Source organism: Crocuta crocuta, unplaced genomic scaffold (genome assembly GCF_008692635.1).
Source record: "Crocuta crocuta isolate KB4526 unplaced genomic scaffold, BGI_CrCroc_1.0 scaffold73, whole genome shotgun sequence".
NCBI lineage: Eukaryota > Metazoa > Chordata > Mammalia > Carnivora > Hyaenidae > Crocuta > Crocuta crocuta.
In genome coordinates this window covers 1,310,871-1,316,962 of record NW_027529443.1, presented here as the reverse complement: position 1 = coordinate 1,316,962, position 6,092 = coordinate 1,310,871, and the positions used below count along the sequence as shown (strand labels likewise).

Sequence of the window (6,092 nt, the reverse complement as noted above, 5' to 3'; positions counted from 1 at the left end):
TAGTTATGAGAAATTATTAACCATGGCTAGTGTAAGAGTTTAAAATATTTGTTCATCAGTTCAAATGAACTTGGTTTACAATGAAATTTATGAGATGGGGCACCTGGGTGGCTCAGTTGGTTAAGCATCTGACTTCAGCTCAGGTCATGATCTCACGGTTCATGGGTTTAAGCCCCGCATCGGGCTCTGTGCTGACAGCCAGCTCAGAGCCTGGAGCCTGTTTCGGATTCTGTGTCTTCCTTTCTCTCTGACCCTCCCCTGCTCAGGCTATCTCTCTCTCTCTCTCTCTCTCAGAAATAAATAAAAACATTTAAAAAATTGTTTAACTTAAAATTTTAAAAAAATGAAATTTATGAGATTTCTCATTTAAAATTTTTTATGCCTTCAAACGGTGAAAAACTAGTATAGCATTTAGTTTTTGAGATAGCCAGCACAACTTTCTATCTTCCTCCCATAGAAGTGAAAATAAACAAGTTTGGGGGGCCCTGGATAACTCAGTTGGTTAAGCGTCCAACTCTTGATTTCAGCTCAGGTCATAATCTCACAGTTCATTTGACGGAGCCCTACATCAGGCTCTGTGCTGACAGTGTGCAGCCTGCTTAGGATTCTCTCTCCCTCTCCCCCTGCCCTCCCCTTTCTTTCTCTCTCTCAAAATAAATAAGTAAACATTTAAAAAGAAAAACAAGCTTAAATTAAAACAAGAAAAGCAGGGGCGCCTGGGTGGTTCAGTCGGTTAAGCATACAACTTCGGCTCAGGTCATGATCTCATGGTTCCTGGGTTCGAGCCTCGTGTCGGGCTCTGTGCTGACAGCTCAGAGCCTGGAGCCTGCTTCGGATTCTGTGTCTCCCTCTCTCTCTAACCCTCCCCTGCTCACTCTCTCTCTCTGTCTCTCAGAAATTAAAAAAATAAAAAAATAAAAAATAAATAAAATAAGAAAAGCAGTACTTACAGCAGTTTCTAGATCTAAATATATCTTGGAACTTTTGTTAATATTTCACAACAATGCCTTTGCAATATTTGGGGGCTTTTTGTTTGTTTGTTTGTTTTTAAGGTTTCTTTATTTTTGAGAGTGAGAGACAGAGCACAGGGGGAGGAGCAGAGAGAGAGGGAGACACAGAATCTGAAGCAGCCTCAAGGCTCTGAGCTGTCAGCACAGAGCCCGACGTGGGGTTTGAACTCTTGACCTGCAAAATCATGACCTGAGCCGAAGTCAGACGCTTAACCAACTGAACCACGCAGGCGCTGCTGTTTTTGTTTTTTATTTTTTATTTTTTTAATGTTTTATTTATTTCTAGGAGAGAGAGAGAGACAGCGTGAGCAGGGAGGGTCAGAGAGAGAGGGAGCCACAGACTGAAACAGGCTCCAGGCTCTGAGCTGGCAGTCAGCACAGAGCCCGACGCGGGGCTCGAACCCACGAACCGCGAGATCATGACCTGAGCGAAAGTCAGACGCTCAACCGACTAAGCCACCCGGGCGCCCCTGTTTTTGTTTTTTAAAGCAGCCAGGAAGATAGGAGAAAAACTGGGTGCTGGGATATAACATGGGTGTGAACGAAACTCTGCCCTTTAGAAGCTACAGAGTCATGCCCCTTCTGGGATGTCCACCTAACCCCTGGAACCTGTGAGTATATTATCTTAGGTAGGTAAAAGGACTTGGCAGTTGTAACTTAGTCTACAGACCTTAAAATAGGGAGATTATCCTATATCATTCAAGCGAGCCCAATCTAATCATATATAAGCCTGTAAAGGCGGAGAACTTTCCCAGCTGGCAGCCAGAGAGATGTGGCAGAAGGCGAAATCAGAGATTCCACACGTTGCTGCAGGCTCTGGGCTGGAGGGCTGTGTGCAAGCACAGGGGTGAGGCCTCCAGCAGCTGAGGGTGGCCCGCGGCAGACAGCAGCCAGGAAACAAGAGCCACGGTCCTACCTACAACCACAACGAACTAGATGCCGTCAACTACCTGAATAAGCGGATTCTTCACACAGCCTCCGGAGTCCAGCCGGCCGGTGCCTTTACTTCAGTCTGGTGAATCCCGGAGCGGAGAAACCAGCGGACCCAACCTTGACTTTGGAACTACAGAATTTGTGGGACAATAAATTTGTATTGTTTTAAGTCTCTAAGTTTCTAATAACTTGTCAGAGGCAGCAATAGAAAATGAATACGATACCTAAACTGTAAATCTGATGGCAGACCCCATTTCAAACCTTTTAATGATCTTTACTGCCTAAAACCAAATAAGAGTCTAAACTCCTTAATGGGGCACCGATGATCCTCCATGACCTAACTCCTGAGTCACTCATTAGCCAGAGGTTATATATCCACCTGGAAGCCCTCTGCTACCTTTCACCACCCTTCTTCTCCCTGGTACGCCCTTCTCCTCCTGTGGGACTAGGCTCAAGCATCCCTGTTACAGGAAGACTCTCCTATCTGTTCCATAGCACCATCTAGATACTTTCATCATGATAATTAATACAGGTGCCCTATACACAATGGAGTCTCAATAAATATTGTTTACACGTCCCATTTGGAAGAAAACATTTTGGTCACTAAGAAGCTCATTAATCTAGAGGGGTGCACGCCTAGGCTGCTCAGTCAGTTAAGCGTCCTGCTTTGGGTCAGGTCATGATCTCACAGTTCACGAGTTCGAGCCCCGCGTCGGGCTCTGTGCTGACAGCTTAGAGCCTGGGGCCGGCTTCAGATTTTGTGTCTCCCTCTCTCTCTGCCCCTCCCCTGCTCATTCTCCGTCTCTCATTGAAAAATAAACATTAAAAATTAAAAAAAAAAAAGAAGCTCATTAATCTAGAAATAGGTTAGATCCTGAAGTGCTATTCACATGTCTGTTTATCTGTAAGGAGGTAAGTGGGGGTTGGGCCTGTGTTGCCTAGATACATTTTCGTGAAACAGAACTATGTGTTAGACCTCAAACTCTAAAACAAGCTCCTCTCATCCTCCTTCCCCATGTTATTTTTTAATGTTTATTTATTTTTGAGAAAAGAGAGAGCATGCGCCAGTGGGGAAAGGGCAGAGAAAGAATCCCAAGCAGACTCTGCACGCTGTCAGCAAAGAACCCAACACGGGACTCAATCCCGTGAACAGTGAGGTCATGACCTGAGTATAAATCAAGAGTCAGACTCTTAACCAACTGAGCCACCAGGTGCCCCCTCCTTGCAGATGTTTTCTAGAACACTGCTGTTGACATCTGTGGCAGAAGAAAACCTCCTTCCTCTATGTCTCGGTGTCCGAGGGACCTCCTTGCAGCTATTCATGTCCACACCTGCCACCTGGATTTGGATTTGGATGCTCTCTATGTCAGAAGGGCCTTGGGATTTGAAACTACGGGTTAGGTGACTGAAGTTTCCACACAGAACCCTCACCAAGCCAAGCCTGTCAGCTTCCCTAACTAATGTCCAGCTAATAGGTCTTAGAGGCACTTGGCCACCACTTTTCCTCTTCTCTTGATGATTAACGTCAATGACACATTTCTGCAGGTTGCATAAATGAATCTTTGTTTTTCAGGATGGATTTCTATTGGGGAGAAATTCATCCCATATACTCATGACCACTCACCAGTTTCTTATGATTTACAATCATTTGTTGCTACCAGCACACTTTCTACTTCGTACTTTTGACGCTGATGAGGGATGGCAGGGTTCACAGTGTTTCTAAAACACCTCAAACCCAAGCACAAACCCAGGAAACACACCAAAGATTAAGGGATAACGCTGATGCTGAGTCATGCTAAAAGTATCGCACACAACCACTAATTCCATCTGTTGGTTCAAGCAGAGTTGGCACACGCTTTTTCTCGGGTACAGCTTGGTTTTTCCTGTAAAGGTTTGTAAGTTGAACAAGGGAGGAAAGCCTCATGCTTTGACTTGAAATTAAGATCGTGTTATAATATTACAGCACGCGCATGTACAGGCAAACATTCAAAATGTTCACCATTAGCTTCCACAGATTGTTGACAATGATACAACCTTTTGCTTTCTACGCTCTGTCCGATCTCCTTTTTTCCATAAACGAGCACCAGATAAAGCTCCATCTCAAATCTATCATGTAACCTACAAGTGGGCTGCATGTCTCAGTAAATGAGTTTCATATTTGTTTCTCCAGCAACGCTGAGCCCTTGGTAACATTTTCCTCTTCCTTCAAATCCACTTCCAATGCTCAAACATCAGGTACAAGCCTGACATCCTGAACTTCTACTTTGTCACCCACACGATACCTGGTGTCACAGTCATCTGAGGTCACTAACACCCCTCTGGGATCTTATGGGGGAAACAGTACAAATTATCACATTGTATCTATTTTTGTAAATGTCCTCATCAACAATCAAATGTGTAAATGTTTTCCTGCAACACCCTGAAGCTGAGGAACATGACAGAACAAAGACTCTCTTCTGGCAGAAAATCCGATCTTGTTATCCTAGCCCTCGGGATGTCTTTATAAATTGCCCCTTGGGTTCTTCAACACACAACACGTTCTTCTTCTTGACCCCTTCACTGTCTTCTGCGCTTAGTTTTCTCATCGTTTCCTCCTCCCTATTCAAACCCAGGCCGTATCCCTGAAGTCCCAATTTTTCCATGAACCTCTTTCTCTTCTGAACCCCTAAATAATTTCTTAAGAATCAGACAACGTATCACAAACAAACCGGATGTCTATCTTACACTTCAAGAAAAGATTTCCTGTTAGGGGCGCCTGGGTGGCTCAGTTGGTTAAGCGTACAATTTCGGCTCAGATCATGATCTCACGGTTTGTGGGTTTGAGCCCCGCATTGGGCTCTGTGCTGACAGCTAGCTCAGAGCCTGAAGCCTGTCTTTGGACGCTGTGTCTCCCTCTCTCTCTCTGACCCTCCCTTGCTCATGCTGTCTCAATCTCTCTCTCTCAAAAATAAATAAAAAACATTAAAAATTTAAAAAAAAGGATTCCCTGTTAAAACCTGGAATACTTCAGATTCAAAATGATACGTTCAGTCCTTCCTTCCTTCCTTCCTTCCTTCCTTCCTTCCTTCCTTCCTTCCTTCAAAGGAAGTTCTTTCAAAGCCAGTTAATAGATGGATGTGTGATAGCTGGCTTTACTAGAACCGAGAAAGCAGAATCTGGAGCTGGCGGTGGAAAAAATAAGTCAACAGATTTTCTTTGCAGAAGCCACAAAGGACACACCTTCAGGCAGGAGGAAGTTGGAAGAGCTTTCTGTAGGGAATCTGGCCAGCTGGGTCCCTGCGGTGAAGGCCACGGGAGAAGGCTGCCTACTTGTGTAGAGCTTTCAATCGGCTTTGTAACTGTCCCATGATTAAGAATGAACAGACCCCCAGGATTCACCAGACATTTGAGGAAAGCATCCAATACATTAAAAAAAAAAAAACAAAAACGGAGGCCAAATGCTTGAGTGGATAAACAAAATATGGTACACACACACAAATAATTAATTATTCTGCCTTACGAAGGAAGGACATTCTGACACATCTACAACGTGGATGAGCTTTGAAGACCTTATGCTAAGGGAAATAAGCCAGTCACAGAAAGGCAAACACGATGTGATTCACTTATAGGAGCAGTCAAAATGAGAGACAGGAAGTTGAATGGTGGCTGCCAGAGGCTAGGGGGACAAGGGAATGGAGAGTTGCTGTTTAATGGGTACCATTGGGAAAGATAGAAGGAGTTGTAGAGTTGGGCTGCCCAACAATGTGAAGGTACTTAACACCACTGAACCACTTGGAGATGGCTGAGGCGGTCAATTTTATGCTATGTCAAGTTCATTCTTATAAAGTCCCAAGCAGGTGGAACTAAACTGATTGCTTAGAGATCTATCCAAGGGAGGAAAACCTACCAAGAGAAGCAAGAAGATGGTCATCACAGCAGTCATGATGGTCACTAGACCTCCAGGGGAGGGACACCCCCCTCCCCCGGGATTGGGACTGGGCTTCTGGGGATGCTGGGAATACTTCATTTCTTGATCTAGGTGATAGGCTTTCTTGGTACACATTTCTACTATGAGAAAGAAAGAAAGAAAGAAAGAAAGAAAGAAAGAAAGAAAGAAAGAAAGAAAGAAAGAAAGAAAGAAAGAAAGAAAGAAAGAAAGAAAGAAAGAAA

General features: G+C 44.3%; 1 non-coding gene across 1 annotated transcript; it reads right to left on the bottom strand.

The window, feature by feature from the left end:
* Window positions 1-1,391: 1,391 nt before the first annotated feature.
* Window positions 1,392-1,476, bottom strand: TRNAE-UUC (transfer RNA glutamic acid (anticodon UUC)). The gene has a single exon. It is a non-coding gene; the product is annotated as a tRNA-Glu (tRNA).
* Between the last annotated feature and the right edge of the window lie 4,616 nt (window positions 1,477-6,092).